Source organism: Petaurus breviceps, unplaced genomic scaffold (genome assembly GCF_028583685.1).
Source record: "Petaurus breviceps papuanus isolate PSGF00001 unplaced genomic scaffold, PetGlider_PUasm1.0 90865, whole genome shotgun sequence".
In the NCBI taxonomy this organism is placed as follows: domain Eukaryota; kingdom Metazoa; phylum Chordata; class Mammalia; order Diprotodontia; family Petauridae; genus Petaurus; species Petaurus breviceps.
The window spans coordinates 8883572-8903337 of NW_027187367.1; the positions used below are offsets into that span (position 1 = coordinate 8883572).

The window sequence follows — 19766 nt, forward strand, 5'->3', positions numbered from 1 at the left end:
CCAGGTGAAGGAAGCCAGGCAGGCCTACAGGAAGGATCCATCACAGAGCACTGGGAGCCACGTCCAGCCTCACACGAGCCCATGGTTTTAGCCCCAGGGTGGCCCTGACCAGCAACAACTAGAGCAGACTTTGGGAGAGTGGGTCACCAGAAACCATGGCAGTTTCCAGAAATATCAACCCATAAATGCAAAATACAAAGTAAAAGGTCAGTGAAGATCTCTATTGGAACTGGGGGGGCCGGAGTGTGGTCAGGTCTCAGTCCCCAGAGTGAGAAGCAGCGCAGAGGTGCTGTGACTAAGCAGCTGCCTCCACGTGGCTGTTTCAAAGCTCCTGGCCTGCGGATCATAGGGGGACCAGGCAACCGCTCCAGGGGGTAATTGCTCTCGCCTTGACCTGCCTGGATCTGGATTACTGTCTTGGGTAGAGGTCCTGGGGTGTGTGACCAGTGAGCCAGAGCTTGTGGGGGGTTACAGAGAGGACACTCAACTAATAGCTCTGGCAGCTGCGAAAACCCCTGTGATTTGGGACAAAACTCTCCTCTCGGGAAGAAGAAGCTCAAAAGTCAAATAATTAAGTGCCAACATGAGCAAGCAAAGGAAGCAAAGCAAGCACAGAAGTCAAACCTTAGATTCCTTTTTTGGGGACAAAAAGGATCAAAGCATGGAACTGGAGGAAGCCAACTAAGTCAGAACTCTTGCACCAAAAACTTCCAAGAAAATATGAACTGCTTACAGGTGATGGAGGAGCTCAAGAAGGATTTTGAAAACCAAATAAGAGAAGTGGAGGAATAATTGGGAAGAGAACTGAGAATGATGCAAGAAAATCATGAAAAGAGAGTCAACAACCTGACTGAAGAAAATAACACCTTAAAATATAGACTAACTCAAACGGCAAAAGAGGCCCAAAAAGACAATGAGGAGAAGAATGCCTTAAAAAGGTAAATTTGCCAGATGGAAAAAGAATCTCAAAAGCTCACTGAAGAGAATAATTCCTTCAGAAATAGATTGGAGCAAATGGAAGCTAGTGACTTAATGAGAAATCAAGATACTATTAAACAGATCCAAACAAATGAAAAAATAGAAGGCAATACCAATGACCTGGAAAATAGATCCTGGAGAGATAATTTAAAAATTATTGGACTACCTGAAAGCCATGATAAAAAAAGAACTTAGAAATCATCCTTCAAGAAATTCTCAAGGAAAATTGACCTGATATTCTAGAACCAGAGGGCAAAATAGAAATTGAAAGAATTCACCTATCACCTCTTGAAAAAGATTTCAAAAAAGACAACTCCTAGGAATATTATAGCCAGGTTCTGGAATTCCCAGATCAAGGAGAAAATATTACAAGCAGCCAAGAAGAAACAACTTGAATATTGTGGAAACACAATCAGGATAACACATATCAGGGTGGCCAGGTAGCACAGGGAGTAACAGCACCAGCCCCACAGTCAGGATGACCTGGGATCGAATCTGGGCTCAGACCCTTAGCACCCACCCAGAAACACCTGGCTATGTAACCTTGAGCAAGTTACTTAACCCCAATTGCTTAGGGGTGGCCAGGTGGCTCAGTGAGTAAGAGCACCAGCCCCAGAGTCAGGATGACCTGGGATTGAATCCGGGCTCAGACACTTACCACCACACCCAGAAATAACTGGCCCTGTAACCTTGAGCAAGTTACTTAACGCCAACTGCTTTAAAAAAAAAAAGATAACACATATCTATTAAGGGATCTAAGGGCTTGGAATATGATATTCTAGAGGTCAAAGGAGCTAGGATTAAAACCAAGAATCACCTACCCAGCAAAACTGAGTATAATGTTTCAGGGGAAATATGATTATTCAATGAAATAGAGGACTTTCAAGCATTCTTGATGAAAAATCCAGAGGTGAATAGGAAATTTGACATTCAAATACAAGAAGCATGAGAAGGTAAACAGGGAAAAGAAATCGTAAGTAACTTATCAAAGCTGAACTATTTATAGTCCTACATGGAAAAATGATATTTGTAACTTATGAAACTTTTCTCAGTATGAAGATAGTTGAAGGGAATATAAATGTGTGTGTATATGTATGTATGTATGCATGCATACATATATGTCTATAAGAGGGTATATGTGTGTATGAATACATATGTGACTGTGTATAGGTATACAGAGGGCAGATGATCAATTGAATAGGAAGGGATGATATTTAAAAGGTGAAATTGAGAGGTGAAAGAGGAATATAATGAGAGGAGATGGGGAGAGACAGAATGGGCTAAATTATCTCATATAGAAGAGGCAAGGGAAACTGTTACAATGGAGGGGAAGAACAGGAATACAAAAGGGAATAGGTCAACCTTACTCTCATTGAATTTGGCTTAGGGAGGGAATGACATACACACTAAATTGGGGGAAGGGGATAAGAGGGGTGATGATTGAGTGGAGGGCATGTTGGGGGTAGGGGTAGTAAGAAGCAGACAGATTTGAAAGTAGACAGGGTCAAAGCAGGGAATAGAACAAGTGGTGGGCGGGGCAGGATAGAGGGAAATATAGTCAGTCTTTTACAATATACCCACTATGGAAATGTTTTGCATAGCTACACATGTACAACCTATACTGAACTGCTTTCTTCCTAGTAAGGGTAGGTGACGAGGGAGGAAGGGAAAGAATCTGGAACTCAAAGTTTTAGAATCAAATGTTTAAAAACATAAAATTATTATTTTCTTACATGTAACTGGGAAATAAGATATACAGACACTGGGTATGGAGATCCATCTTGCCCTACTGGAAAGTCAGAGCGGGAAAGGGGATAGGAGAGAGCAGATTGGGGAGGGGGTATACAGTAGGATCGCTGTTTTGGGGTGGTGGGTAGGAGAAAGATGGGGAGAAAATTTGTAACTCAAAATCTTGTGGAAATGAATGTTATAAACTAAAAATAAACAGAAAATTTAATTTAAAAAAATAAAAGGAGAGAGAACCCAACCACAGATAGTTACTATGGAAGATAGAGAAGATCTGGGTTCATATTGAGAGGAAGATAATGGAGCAAAAAAAAAAAGTCACTCCGTTTTCAATAAGCAGCACAAAAAGAGTTCTTGGAAGACCTTAAAAAGGACTTTAAAAATTAAATTAGAGAGAACAAGGAAAATTAGAAAAAATAAGAGCAATCCAAGAAAATAAAAAAAAATTTATGAAAAGAAAGTCAACTAGAAATAGAGAATCAAAAACTTAAGGAAGAAAATAATTCCTTGAAAACTAGAACTGGGCACATATGTTCTAAGATATCAAGAAATCATAAAACAGAGGCGGCCAGGTAGCACAGCGAGTAAGAGCACTGGATCCAATGTTGAGAAGACCTGGAGATCAAATCCCGGGCTCAGACACTTAGCACCCACCCAGAAACACCTGGCCATGTAACCTTGAGCAAGTTACTTAACCCCAATTGCTTAGAAAAAAAAAAAAAAAAAAGAAATCATAAAACAAAATCAAAAGAATGGAAAAATTAAAGAGAAAATGAAACATCTCATCAGAAAAACAACCGATCTGGAGAACAAACTGAGGACAAAATAATTTAAGAATAGTCAGACTACCTAAAAATTACAATAAATAATCTTGATACAATATTACAAGAAATTATCAAGGAAAACCGCCCGTAAGTTCTAGTACATGAAGGTGAAGTAGAAATATTTTTTAAATCCACCAATCACCACCTGAAAGAGATCCCAGGAAGAAAACTTACAGGAATATCATAACCAAGTGTCAAAGCTCCCAGGTTAAGTAGAAAATATTAGAACAAACAAGGAAAAAACAAAACAATTTAAATATCATGGAGCTACAATAAGGATTACACCAAGACCTAATAGCTACTACATTGAAAGACCATAAAGCAAAAGAGCTAGGGTTACAACAAAGAGTAACTTACCCAGCAACGTTAAATGTAATTCTGAATAAGAAAATGGATGTTTAATGATCTCAAAAACTTGCAAGTTTTTGTGACAAAAAACCTAGAACTTAAGGGAAAATTCAACAAATAATTTGGTAAATATTAAAAACCAATTATAAGGTAATCAGTAACATCAAACTGTTTACTTCACATACGTGAAAATATTAGCAATACTCTTAGGATTGTCATCATTATTTGGGTAGTTTGTTTGAAAGGAAGGTATGGGTTGAGCTGAGTGTGATGGGGTGATTCTATAAAATAAAACTGTAGGGAGAGATAAAAAGGAGTAATTATCTCATACAAACAAGGCAAAAAAGGAAACACTGACACAAAAGATGCTAGTGGGGGGAGGGCAGGTAGTGCTGGAACCTTACTTTCACAGGGAATGGGTTAAAAAGGAAACAACATATATATATTTAGAAGGGTATAAAAGTCTTCTAAATTCAGAAAGAAGTAAGAGGGCAAGGAGATAGGGTAGGGGAGAGAGGATAAGAGAGGGACTCATAGGGATGGGTAGGCTAAGGAATAGGAGGGCAAGGCAGTGGGAGTAAAGCAGAGGAATGAGGAGGAATAGGGTAAAAAGAGTAACAAGGATAATGAGGAAAAATAGGGAGGAAAATACACAAGTAATTCTAGCTTAGAATGGGAATGGGAAGAATTTACACATAAAATGGAAACAGCAGATTAAAATTTTGAATTCAACAATATGTTACTTTCAGGAAACATTATTAAAATGAGAGATATAAACAAAGATAAAATGAAGTGCAGGAATAGAATTTAGTATGTAAAAAAAGCAAATAGTAATCATGATCTCAAAGTTAAAGCTAAAATAGATGTAATTAAGAGCTAAAAATAGAGAAACTATACTATGTGTCAAGCAACATTATTCAATATTGTTTTAAACTACTAAAATATCTAGACAGTATAAAATACCTGCCAAAACATACACAAGAACTGCATGAACATAAACATAACACATTTTTTATACAAATAAACCCATATCTTAATAATTGAAGTAATAAATATTATTGTTCATGGGTAAAGCTAATATAATTTTTTAAATGACAGTTTTGCTTAAGCAATCTATTTATTCAATGTAATCCCAATTAAATTACTAAAAAAAATGTTTTACTGAGTTAGAAAAAATAATAAAGTTCATTTGAAAGAACTTCAAAGAAGATGGGGGAAAGGTGCAAAGGAAGCAAATTTAGCAGTATCAGAACTTAGAAACTATATTATAAATAAAACCTATGTAGCCAAAAATAGAAGAAACACAGAAAATTTGGGAAAAAATCTTTCACAGACAATCTCTCAGATATGATATGAGTGGGTTGGCATATTGCTGTGCTATAGGAAAGGATGATCTGACTGATTTAGAAAAATGTGGAAAGACTTGAACTTATAAAGGAAGATTCTATCCTCCAGAAAAATAGATGATATAAGGAAATAATCATAGTACAGTCTTACATATATGTATGAGTATATATGTGTATTTATAGATATCTGTTATGTGTGTGTATATTTATAAATATGTATGTATGTATGTATGTGTGTGTGTGTGTGTACTTAATTGTAGACTTCTTTTGGGTGGTGGTGTGAGGGAAAGGAAGGTGGGAAAAAAACAAGGAAAAAGTGCGCAGCAGAGAACAAAACAAAAATAAGGAAGAAAAAAATCTGGACAGTTTTGAAAACAACGTATTGTTTCCTTAAAATCGAAATTTGTTTTTGACTGAATCCTCTCTTTTTGGTCTCCTGTGTACATGGCAATATTTTTTCTTTTCTCATTTTGTATTTAAGTTTAAAATTTAAAAATTCACAAAACAAAAAAAAATTTTCAATTGGATATGGATTTAAAAAGATATTTATATAGCAATTATAAGTACATGACAGGGGTGGCTAGATGGCACAGTGAATAGAGCACCGGCCCTGAAGTCAGGAGGACCTGAGTTCAAACCTGGCCTCAGACACTTCACACACACACACACACACACACACACACCTGGCCGTGGGCAAGTCACTTAACCCCAACTGCCCTCCATAAAGCAAAAAATAAAAATAAAGAGTGCCAACAACAAACTGGGGGCGACTAGGTGGCGCCGTCAGTAAGAGCGCTGGCCCTGGTGTCTGGAGGATCCAGGATCAGTTCTGGCCTCAGATACTTAACACCCACACAAAAAGGCTGGGCTGGCCATGTAACCTTGGGCAAGTTACTTAACCCCAATTGCTTAAAAAAAAAAAAAAGAGTACACGACACAGTAGATGCATAATAAATGTTTGTTCCTTTCCTCACCATTTCCTCTCCCCTGGAGAGAGTACTAGACTAGAAGTCAGAAAGACTTGAGTTCAAATTCTGCACTAGACACTGTATCTAGTACTATTTGTGTAACCCTGGGCAAGTCACTTAACACTCAACTTCATTTTCCTCATCCGTACAATAAGGGCTAGATTCAATGTAGTCCCTCTTCCAGTTCTAAATCTATTACCTTATGACAAGAAAGGATATGGATCAATAATTGATATTCTCTCATTTGTCTCTTTTATGTATTAATAACACAAGATTTTTTTTTCTATACCCTTGGTATTTTTCCCCTTCTTTAGGTACCTTGTGAGAATCTTACAATTTTGTCACCTCTAGCAAAGAGCTACTTTTGGACATTTTATCCAATCCAACTATTTTTCTTCAGTGTCATTTTACCAAATCTGAAAATATATCTAGAACTACGTTACAATCCAACTGTGGTGGCTCTACTGTGTTTGATGGTAAAAAAATAATTTGCAGATCTGTTCCATTTTTCTTTTATTTGTTGTCTTCTTCCTTCCATTTTCAACCTTATATGTCCTGGGAATTATTGCTGAGTTGAATCTCCCATCAAACTTTCTTTAAACTGATTTACTGGGGCAGCTAGGTGGCACAGTGAATAGGGCACCGGCCCTGGAGTCAGGAGGACCTGGGTTCAGATCCGGCCTCAGACACTTTACACACACACACACACACACACACACACACACACACACTAGCCATGTGACCTTGGGCAAGTAACTTAACTCCAACTGTCCTCCAAAAAAAAAATAAACTGATTTACCTACTCTCTACTGCTTCTGTTACATTTATGAGGCAATTCAGCTCATAATTTTCCATAATCCTTCATGAGATTTTACAAACTAATTTAAAAGGTAACAGGTACTGATTGGCTTTGGCCCCCCCAATCTCTTTCCACCTGGCAAATAAGTGTTTAATAACTTAAAGTGCTTTTAAGGCTCTTTTGATCTCCTTGTCATGGTAATTGGTTTATATCATTCAATTAAACATCTGTATAAAATTATAACCATTAGTATCAAACTTAGTCATCATAGAATTTCTCTACCTCTTTATCCTCTGCAACCAATAAACTGCAACTACGTTTACAGCAATCTTTTTTGCAAATATTTTTCATAAGCATATATCATACAAGATGACCAAATACCACATGCAATAATGCTTCATGAAGCTTCTGGACACATAATAAAACCAAATCTGCTAAGTCCTTTATTGGTATCTACAGAATACCCTGTAAGCTATCTTTCCATTTTGCTACAATTTCTGTTTTCCATCTTCTGGTTTCACTTACAGTAAAAACATTGAAATTGATATGATTTGGTTTTTCCCATCAACAAACATTTATTAAGCTTCTATTATGTGTCACACACTGCTCTACTAACATCTTTACTTGTTAATCTCTGCACAAGGATCTCACATTTACAATAATGATATCTTAGTAGAACCCAACCTAAGTCCCCAGAATGGCTCCCTTTATCTCAAAAACTGTACTAACATAAGTCTCTCAAAACACAATTACTTCTTTAGAAAAAAAAGGCATCCCATCCAAAATAACTACAAAATTAATAAAATATGTAGGAGTCATTCTACCACAGTAAACTCAACACTTGTTTACATTCAATTACAAAATGTTCTGTAAAGAAATAAAGAACAATTTAAATAGGCTGAGGAATATTCAATTCTCATAGCTGAGGTGTCAATAAAAAAAAAATGACAATACTACCAAAGTCAATTTATAGATAGAATGCTATAGCAATCAAACTACCAAAATGATACTTTATAGAGCTAGATAAAATAATAACAAAATTCATTTGGAAGAACAAAAAAACTACAGCATCAAGGGAAATAATGGGGGAAAAAGTAGGAATGAAGGCAGAATAGCACTTAAAGACCTGACACTATTTTTCAAAGTGTTGATTATCAGCATCATTCATTAGTGGCTAAAAAAAGAGAATCAAGAGAATAAGCTAGACAAGGAAGAATCAGGAATAACTCAAGAGCTCAGTATTCAATAAATGCTAAAATATAAATTATCTAGGAAAGAACTCTGTATTCGGTAAGAATGGCTAAAAAAATTAGAAGGCAGTCAGGCAGAAAATGGGCTTAGACAAATATCTTATACCACATTCTACAATAAAGTCATGACCCGAATATTAAAGATCACACCATTAAAAAAGAAAAAAAATCATACACCTTTTAAAGAGAAAATCATATGCCTTTCACAGCTATGGGCATGGGGTGAATTCTTAACCAAACTAGGTACATAAGAAATTACAAAGATAAAGCAATTCTTATTATGTGAAATTGAAAAACTTGTGTGAACAAAACTAATACATCCAGGATATAATAAAGGAAAATCATCTTTGTTTATGTCTGTGATAAGGGTTAGACAACCAAGATTTATGGGTAACTAATAGAAATATATCACTTCAAAAGAGAAGTGGTGGGACAATAAGTATTTATTAAGTCCTACTATATGCCAAGTTCTGTGCTAGGGAAATAAGAAAAAGCAAAAGACAGGCTCTGCTCTCAAGGAGTCTGGGAGACAGCATGCATACAACTGTGTTCAAAAAAGCTATATACAGGATGTCAGAAAAAAATCAACTGAGGGATGGCACTAGAATTAAAGGGGAATTTGCAAAGATTTCTTGCAGAAGGCAGAATTTTAGCTTGTACTTCAGTGAAGCCAGGAAACCAAGATAAGTAGGGAAAGCATTCCAAGTACAGGAGCAGTGAAAATGTCCAAAGTCAGGAGTGCCTTATTTGTGTAACAGCAAGGAGGTCAATGTATCACTGGATAGAACAGTATATTGGGGGGAGGGAGGAAGTGGTAAGAAAACAGGAAAGGGGGAGGAAGGAGGCAGGTTACAAAGAGCTTTGAATACCAAATAGAAGATTTTATATCTGATCATGGAGGTGAAAGGGAGTCCCTAGGATTGATAGATTGGGAGGGAGGGGGAAAGAAGGGAGGATGACATGGCCGGACCTGCACTTTAGGAAGATCACTTTGCCAGTTGTGTGGAAGAAGAACTGGAGTGGGTTAAGATTTCTGGCAAGGAGACAAACCAGCAGATTAGTATAATAGTTCAGGTGTCAGGTGATAAGGGCCTGCACAAGGGTGGTGAGAGTGTCAGAGGAGAGCAGGGGAGTACACAAGAGATGCTATAAAGGTAAAATAGACAGGTCTTAGCAACAGATTAAATTCAGAGAGCAGAGGTGAGGGATAAGTCAAGGATGACACCTAGTTTGCAAGCCTGGGTAACTGAGACGATGTCTGCCCAAAGATAGACACAAACAGGTCTCAAGAGAATTACAAACTATTTATCATGAAAGAATGTTCCAATCACTAAGAGAAATGCAAAGCTAAACAGCTCTCAGGTTTTACCTCATAATCAACCAAATGACAAGGATGACAAAAGATGGGAAGTGAACTGCAAGGATTACAAACTAGTGGTTGGCGCAGCTGTGAATTGGTCCAACTATTTTAAAGCAATCTGTAATTATGAGAATAGAATGACTAAAATGTCCATAAGCTTTAACCCAAAGATTCCATTACTACATATATATGCATATATGTACATATATATGTATTTATACATTTAACTTTTATACATTTTGCCCCAAAGAGGTCAAAAATAAAAATGCCTTAAATTATTTATAGCAACACTTTCTGAAGTACCAAAGAACTAGAAAAAAGTAGATGCTCATCTACTAAGGAATGTTAAACCAATCATGAATATAACAGTATCACTGTGCCATAAAAAATTATGTATACAGAGAAGCTTAGGAAGACTAAAATGAATTGGCACAAAATGAAGTATAGAACCAGGGAAACAATATACATACAAAACCAATATAAATGGAAAAAAAACAACAAATGAAACTGAATACTGTAAAATAATGACCATGACTAGTCTCAAAAAATAAACAGAAAAAGGCAACTTTCTCCCTTCCACAAAGACATGGAAGACTACAAGTGTGGAACAATGTAAATGTCAGAGATGACTGATTCATTGCTAAGTTTTACTGAATTGTTTTCTTTTTTCTCTTTTACTCTGTGGAACAGGATGATTCTCTGGGAAGGAAAGGGCAGTATACATTTATGTTACCTGAAATGCAGGTAACATAAAAAACAAAAGATGAATAAAAATGCACTTAAAAAACAAGGATGGATCACTGACAACTGAAAAAATTATTACCTTTTTATTTCACTCATTTCTACATCCCTTTCCCCTTCCAGAAATGAAAAGCACTAGTTTCCTCATGTAGACTCTAAAACAAAATGAAAAACATGAGGGATGAATGAGAATTCTATTTCAGAACTAAAATAAATGCCATATCTTGTCTGTCCTTTCAAAAAGCAAAATGTCTAATGAAAAATTTTTTAAATTTAATTTCATCTTAATCCTTTCATTTAAAATCTAGAAAGGGAAATAAACTATATACACAAACACATGGCATACAGGTACCAGAAAGGCATAAAGTAATACAGCAATCCAAAAGAAGGCATGTTCAGCTCTGGATAGGGTAAAGAGAGGAGTCTTGAAAAAAAATTTTTTTGAGTCAAAAATATACATGAGCCAAAGACATATGTCAGCATGGCCTGGGAAAATGGATTATGGGCCCAAGAAATTCTAAGTTAGGGAACAGTAAGAATGAAGGGCTGGAGATGGAAAAGTAGAATAACATTTGGGGACTAGCAACTACAGACAATACAGAGAACTGTTGGTGTAAGATACAGGTGGCTAGAGAGAGATTATGAAGGATCTTGAATAAAGCTAAAAAGTTTGAACTTTAATAGATAGTGGGAATCAATGAAACTTTATAAGCAGGATAGAAACATGAACAGAACTATGCTTTAGGAAAATTACTCTAGTGATAGCAGGCAGAAGTGGAAGAAGGGAGAAATAACCAGAAATCAGGTCATAGCAATAGCCCAACCAAAAATCAGGTGGAACCTAAAGCAGGCAGCAAGAAAGGAAAAGAATGAGGGGCAGCCAGGTGGCTCAGTGAGTAAGAGCACCAGTCCCTGAGTCGGGATGACCTGGATCGAATCTGGGCTCTGATACTTAGTACCACACCCAGAAATAAATGGCCATGTAACCTTGAGCAAGTTACTTAACCCTGATTGCTTAAAAAAAAAAAAGGAAAAGAATACATTCAAGATATTATTCAGAAAGAATTTGTATAGGACCTGGCAACTAAGTGGGTGTGGAATGAGGTGGAAAGATTAAGGAGACAAAAAGAAGAGTCAAAACAAATTCAAGTTTTTGGACTCAAATGACTAGGAAACTAATACTGATCATTACCAGAAATACCTAAGTAAGAATGAATGTGTATAATGGGATACTTTTGTGCATTAAGAAATGATATGATAAACAGGCAAATTTCAGAAAAACCTAGAAAGACAAGAACTGATGCTGAGTGAAGTGAACAGAACCAGAAGAACACTGTACATAGTAACAACAACATTATGCAATGATCGACTATAACAGACTTAGCTCTTCTCAGCAATACAATAATCCAAGATGATAACAAAGAACTGATGACAGAAAATGCTATCCACATCCAGAGAAAAAACTAGAGTCTAAAAGCAGATCAAAGCACACAATTTTCACTTTTTTTTGTTCTTTCTTTCTCATGGTTTTTCCCTTTCATTCCGATTCTTCTTTCACAACACGACTAATGTAGAAATATGTTTAGCATGATTGTACATGTATAACCTATACCAGACTGCTTTCTGTCTTGGGAAGAGAGGGAGAAAAATTTGAAACTCAAAATCTTTTTTAAAATGAATGTTGAAAACTATCTTTACATATAATTGGAAAAAATAAAATATTATTAAGTGGGAACAAAAAGAAAAAAATGAATGAATCTATAGGCAAGGGTAGTAATAAGCTCAATTTTGGGCAAGTTGAATTAGAAGCTAAAGGAACATCTAAGTGTCCAACAGATACATGATCATGAAGCATGAAGAGAAAGGTCATAGTTGAAGAGTAAGGATTGAAGAATTATCTGCATAGAGGTTCTAATTGAAATTGTAGAAGTAAATGGGAATAACAAGAACATGTAGAGGGTCAAAGAAACTCAGAGATAGTTCCTTCCCATCCCCGACCCCACAATGGAAACAAACAAAAAACACCCCCAACAACAACAAAACAACACATTTCTTCCAAAGAGACCTACAAAATATACTAGACTGAATCCTGATCAGGAAATCCAAGAAAAAAATCAGTGAGTCGTTTTTCCAACCCAGGTTGGTATACAGAGACAGAAAAGTTTGTGGACATGGGATGGGGTCTGACTAGAAACTAGTGGGTATGGAACAACATTCCAGCCTAGGGAGTGGCTATGCACTGGGGCAAAAAAAAAAAAGCCCTAGTTCTGGGATAGAGGGGTCTGACCTTGTGTCTGGTACAGAAAGAGGTGCCAACTAGCAACTCTGCTGTTCATTCTCAGTTCCAGGTCACAGATTCTAGACAAACTGAGGAAGGGACCTGCACTTACAGAAAGTAATCCATGATGAGGAAGAGTAGAGGGGTTGAGTTGTGTACAGAGCAAAAAACAAGTTCAGAAGCCAACAGTGGCTCAGATCTCAGGATGTGGAATGGGGTCTCAGTTCCAACCTCTAGGCCAGTCTGAAGTCTGCAGAGGAAAAATCAAGGTGGGAATTCCAGACCAAAAGCAAACCTACAGGTCAGGTCTGCCCCTCAAAAACAGCAGAGCTATCCAACTGGCTAATAAAGCTAAGATCAGCAGCAGTCTACTTGGATCTAAATCCAAGTCAGGAACCTGAAGAGCTCAGAGCGTCAGTATAATCAGATTATCTGGTTTTGCCAGGATCGTCAGACCACTGTGGGAGCACTGAAAACTTTCAAATTATCAATCTAAACTGTCCTCTAGATTCTGGAATAATACAACACTCAATACCTCAAAATAAAGCAGCTGGAGGACCATTCTAGACATTCCTTCCACAAGTGGACAGAATGTGACCCTAAAATAAAGCCCAAAGTAAAAAAAGCAGGCTGGAAGAATAACAACAACAAAAAAGAATCCCAACATAAAAAAATACCATGGTAACAGAGGCACTTAAGACACAAACCCAAGAAAATGACACCAAAAACAAAAGCCTCAAAGAAAACCACAACTTGGGTACAAGTTCAACTAGAACTCCTTAAGAGATAAAGCAAGTAAAAAGAATAATTTTAAATGTTTTTATGAAAATATTAGAGGGAAAAGTGGGGGGAAAAATGAAAGCTTTAGAAGAAGGAACTGAAGGGAATTACTAGCTTGGCATAAGCAACAAACTCCCCCCAGATTAGAAAAGATCAAGAAGAAGCCAATGATTCCATGATATAACAAGAAACATTAAAACAAAGTCAAAAGTCAGAAAAAAAAATAGAAGAAAATGTAAGGTGTGTCATGGCAATAAACAAATGACTTGGAAAAGAGATCAAGGAGAAATAATTCAAGAGTCTTAAATGAATTTAAATTGCTGTAGTCTAATCTCTGAAAGTCACGGCCAAAAAAATAGCCTAGATATATTTTTTTTTAATTTTCATTTTTTAACTTCTGATTTACATCATTCGTTTCCGCCAGATTTTGAGTTACAAATTTTCTCCCCGTTTTTCCCCCACCCATCCCCCCAAAACAGCAGTCCCACAGGATATACCCACCTCCAATCTGCTCTCTCCCATATTTTCTCCCATACCCGTTTCAACTTTTCCAGTGGATCTCTATGCCTCAGTGCCTGTATATCTTTTTTTTTCTTAATAACATGTAAGATGGTATTAATAATAGTATATATATATATATACACACATATATATATACATATATTTGAATATTTGATTTTTAAACTTTCAATTCCAGATTCATTCCCTTCCCCCCCTGCCACCCACCCCCACTGGGGAGACAAGCAGTTCAGTATAGGTTGTACATGTGCGGCTAATGCAAAACAATAACATAGTAGATGTATTGTAAAAGACTGACTACATTTCCCTCCCTCCTATCCCACCTCCCACTTGTTCTATTCTCTACTTTGATCCTGTCCCTTTTCAAAAGTGGGTGCTTCCAACTTCCCTCCCCCAAGCCTGCCCTCCCTTCCATCATTCCCCCTCACATCCCCTTCCCCCCCTATTCTCCTGGAGGGTGAGATCCCCTATTTAGTGTGTATTTCCCTCCCTCCTCAAGCCAGATTCAATAGGAATAAGGTTGACCCATTCCCTTTTGCCTTCCTATTCTTCCCCTCCATTGTAACCATTTTCCCTTGCCTCTTCTGTATGAGATAGTTACCCCACTCTGTCTCTCCCCATCTCCTCTCATTATATTCCTCTCACCTCTTAATTTCACCTTTTAAGTATCATCCCTTCCTGTTAAATTGGTCCCGTGCCCTCTATCTATGTATACCTGTAAACGTATATACACACATTCACATATGTATTCATATGCCCGCATACCTCATATAAAGACATATATATATATATATATATATATATATATATATTTCTAATCCCTTCAACTACTGAGAAAAGTTTCATAAGTTACAATTATTGTTTTTCCATGTAGGAATGTTAATAGTTCAACTTTGGCCAGGTGGCTCAGCAAGCAAGAGCACCGGCCCCAGTGCCGGGACGACCCGGATCAAAACCGGGCCCAGACACTCAGCACCACACCAAGAAACAACAATTGGCCGTGCAACCCCGAGCAAGCCACTCAACCCCGATTGCTTTAAAAAAAAAAATAGTTCAACTTTGATAAGTTCCTTATGATTTCTTTTCCCTGTTTACCTTCTCATGCTTCTCTTGCTTCTTGTATCTGAATGTCAAATTTTCTATTCAACTCTGGTTTTTTCAGCAAGAATGCTTGAAAGTCCTCTATTCCACTGAATGACCATATTTTCCCCTGAAACATGATACTCAGTTTGGCTGGGTAGGTGACTCTTGGTTTTAATCCCAGCTCCCTTGACCCCCGGAATATCACATTCCAGGCCCTTCGATCCCTCAGTGTAGAAGCTGCCAGATCCTGGGTTATCCTGATTGTGTTTCCACAATATTCAAATTGTTTCTTCCTGGCTGCTTGTAATATTCTCTCCTTAATCTGGGAATTCTGGAACCTGGCTATAATATTCCTAGGAGTTTTCTTTTTGGGATCTTTTTCAGGAGGTGATCAGTGGATTCTTTCAACCTCTATTTTGCCCTCTCGTTCTAAAACATCAGGGCAGTTTTCTTTGAGAACTTCCTGGAGGATGCTTTCCAGGCTCTTACTTTGGTCATGGCTCTCAGGCAGTCCAACAATTTTTAAATTATCTCTCCTGGATCTATTTTCCAGGTCAGTGGGTTTTCCCATGAGATATTTCACATTGCCTTCTATTCTTTCATTTGTTTGGATCTGTTTAACAGTATCTTGATTTCTCATAAAGTCATTAGCTTCCATTTGCTCCAATCTAATTCTGAAGCAATGATTCTCCTCAGTGAGCTTTTGAGATTCTTTTTCCATCTGGCAAATTCGACTTTTTAAGGCATTCTTCTCCTCATTGCCTTTTTGAGCCTCCTTTGCCATTTGAGTCAGTCTGTTTTTTAAGGTATTATTTTCTTCAGTCAGGCTGTTGACTCTCATTTCATAATTTTCTTGCATTGTCCTCATTTCTCTTCCCAATTTTTCCTCCACTTCTCTTATCTGCTTCTTAAGGTCCTCTATGGCCTGTAACCAGCTTGTATTTTCCTTTGAAGCTTTTGGTGCAGGAGTTCTGACTTCACTGATTTCCTCCTGTTCCATGCCTTGCTCCTTCTTATTCCCAAAATAGGAGTGTAATGTTGGGATCTTCTGTCTGCTTTGTTTCCTTTGCCTGCTCATTTTGCCACTCAATGATTTGACTTTTGGGCTTTTTGCCACAGTAGGACTCTGCCACCAGACAGGGGAGTTTTCGTCCCAAACGCTGGGGTTTTCTCAGCTGCCGGAGGTATTAGATGGGTGCCCTCTCTGAGGTCTCCACACGCTCTGGCAAGCTGGACACACACCCCACGACCTCCACCCTAGACTGCAATTCAGATCCAAGTAGGTTAAAGCAAGAGCGATGACCCCTCAGACTGGTGCTTGGACCCCCTACACTTTGCAGGCCAGGAGCTGAAGCCGCCACGTGGCGCTGGCAGGCTGTGCTGGCACCTCAGCGGTTTCTCACCCCGGGGGATAAAAGCCACGCACTCCCACTTACTGTTCCCAAAGTCCAGACTGCACTGGCCTCTCACCTTGTCCTTCGCATCTATGTATTGATAAATCTGGAAACGGCCACAGCTGCTGCTGATCTGGAGTCCCTCTGGAAGGCGGCTGGTCAGGCCCACCCTGGGGCTAAAGCCTCAGCGTGGTGCTGGGCTCGGCTCTGGGGCTGCGCTGGCTGATTCCTGCCGGCCTGCCTGGCTGTCCTCAGCGGGAGGTTAGTTTCTCTGTGTCATTTTGTGGGTTCTGCAGCTCCAAAATTTGTTTAGAGTCCCCTTTTTACATGGATTGGGGAGGGTGGAAGCCGGAGCCGCAGGAGGGTCGTGCTTCTACTCTGCCATCTTGGCTCCGCCCCCCCAGATATATTTTAATAAATCACAGAAGAAAACTGCCCTGACCTCTCAGAACCATAGGGCAAAGTAGAATCCACCGGTCACCTGAAAATAACTCCAAAATGAGAACTCCCAAGAATATTATAGCCTAAATCAAGAGCTTCCAGTCAAAGAAAAAAAATACTACAAGGAACCAGAAAGAAAGAATTCAAGTACCAAGGAGTCATAGACAGTATCACATATGATTCCAAAATAATAATAGCCAACATTTTTATAGTACTTACTATGTGCCAGGCACTGTGCTAAATGCTTTACAATAATTATCTCATTCAATCCTCACAACAACCCTGGGAGGTGGATACTATTACTATTCCCATTTTACAGATGAGGAAACAAGGCAGTCAGCAGTTAAACTGACCTACCTAGGGTAACAAAGATAGTTTGTATCTGAGGCTGAAGTTGAACTCAGGTCTTCTTGACTCTAGGTCAGGTGCTCTATCCACTGTACCACTAAGCCAAACAAACTTTAAAGATATACCAAAAATATTTATAGCTCTTTCTGAAGTGGCAAAGAATGAAAACTTGAGAGGGTGCCCAACAATTAGGGAATGGTTGAAGAAGTTATGGCATATAAATGTGATGGAATACTGTAAGAAAAACTGTAAGGAATGCTATAAGAAAGAATGAAGGTGACAGTTTCATGGAAAACTATGAAGAGACATATGAACAGATACAGAGTGTAGTGAGGAGAACCAATAGAACAATTTATATAATTTATACAAGGACTACAATGCTGTAGGAAAAAAAAACCGTGAAAGCTTTTGGAACTCTGACCACCTATACAAAGGACTCAGAATGAAGAATGAGACTGATACATAGACAGATCTCTAAAACCTAAAAATATTTTTATATATCTTTATTAATTTGTTATTATATGTGTTTGTATTGTTTAAGACCTCTATTTTTATTTCTCTATATATGTACATATTAAATAAAATGTGTCAATAGTCAATGCAGAAATATATTTTGACAAAACATGTCTGTAACAGGTGGTTTGTTTCTTTTTCATTCTCAACTGGGGTGGGGGAAAGAAGGCATATTTTTGCTGATTAAAAAAAAATAAATAAATTGGGACGGCTAGGTGGCACTGTGAATAGAGCACCGGCCCTGGAGTCAGGAGGACCTGAGTTCAAATCTGGCCTCAGACACTTAACACTAGCCATGTGACCTTGAGCAAGTCACTTAACCCCAATTGCCCTACCCTCCCCCCTCCGAAAAGTAAAAAAACAAAACAAAATTTAAACTTAATTTAATAGAAGGAAGAAATGGATGCCTAAGACATATAAGCTATTTCTTTTATAAAAATGTTTTACTGAAACTTTGTTTTTTTACACCAAAGTCATTTCCCAATAACAACCCTCTTCCAACCAAAGTCCCTAAATAGGACATTCTCTTATAATAAAATCTTGTCCTTTCCTGAAAACATCTGAGAGGTAAAAACAAAGCTGATATGTTTGGTACATAAGAACTCAATGGAAATTTAAGATAAAATAAACCCAAGGATATTAGAAGGCTTTTCCACCTAAATTAATGCTAAGTCCCAAAGTACTTAACTTTTAAAATTCAATTTCATTTTATTTTCAGTTCAAAAAAGTGAAACATTTCATGAATTTACATGTCACCCTAATGCAGGGTCACACTAATCTCTATATCATTCCAATTTTTGTTTATGTGCTATCAAAGCAACCACTAATCAACCCTTCATTAGCCAAAAAGTGATGATTCTAGGTTAACCCTTCCAATTAGAAAATGTTTTATTTAATCAATTGATTCATCAGCACCTACAATGGGAGGACAAAGGAGGGATTATGAAATTTTAAATTTGGCTGCTTGCTTATATATGTGTTAAAAAATTGAAGGAAGGTGAAGAGTTTAAATCTAATAGTTCAAAGAAGTTTTATAAGTTTTCCTGAACTTTAATTACTCTAGTTAAAGGAGAACAATTATATCCCCTGTTAATAGGTATAATCAAAAATCCTAGTTACTCTGAAATAGGTCATGATACAGGTACTGAAAAGCCAAACTCATTTTTTCTCTTTTTCCATCTGTGGCAATACAGGCTGAGAACCTAAAAATGACAAATAGCTGGTCAAAAAAAATTTACTGTATACTTAGTATACTTATTTTATGTATAACACATAACTAAAACTGGAAAGTTTTAAACAAGATAACCTTCTCTGCCCTCAAAAATTTCCCAATCTATTCAGGAAAAATACCTAATTATATATATTAAACATGTAAAAACAAATACTCACAAGAATATGTATGTAACCAACAAGCTAACTACAAGACTAAATCACACAACCCCTCTGGGCTTCAATTTCTTCATCTATAAAATCAGATCAGACTTCTACATTCTTAAAATCCCCTTCAGCAGTAACACTTTATCCTTCCATAGCTTAACTATAATTATATAAAAGATCAAAACATAAATGTTAATTAACTGAGAAGACAAAAAGTAGAAGCGGGAGAAGTGATTCAATCAAATGTTTAGCAAGATAAGGTTAGGAAAAGCTGCATGGAGGAAGCAAATTTTCAACAGTTCTGAAGGAGGAAAAAGACATAGCTAGGCAGAGAAAAATAGGAATTTTCCCAGGAAAATTGAGTGATGGTTCCATGAGAAAAGTAGGTAACTTTATGAAAGCCATACAATACTAATAGCCCATTTACATATGCAGATATATTTTATGTATACATACATACACACCAATTTGCAAGCTTTCTAAACACTTTCCTGACAATTACCTTGTGAAGGAGCTTCAGTAATTCTATGAATCTAAATGTCACTGATGTGGTCATCTTCCTCTATCAGTACAGAAGAAAACACATCCCTCCATGCCTTCACATGCTGTGTGATTCTAGTCCATGTCTTCCCATAAACCAGTCCCAAGGAGAGCTGCCCAATGTTCTTACTTT

General features: G+C 37.4%; 1 protein-coding gene and 1 pseudogene across 4 annotated transcripts in view; both read right to left on the reverse strand.

Moving 5' to 3' along the window:
- Positions 1-19766, reverse strand: part of ILRUN (inflammation and lipid regulator with UBA-like and NBR1-like domains) — a 115333-nt gene that overhangs the window by 83506 nt on the left and 12061 nt on the right. The gene's annotated exons all lie outside the window — the stretch shown is intronic.
- On the reverse strand, positions 18438-18536 carry LOC138150346 (U6 spliceosomal RNA; annotated as a pseudogene).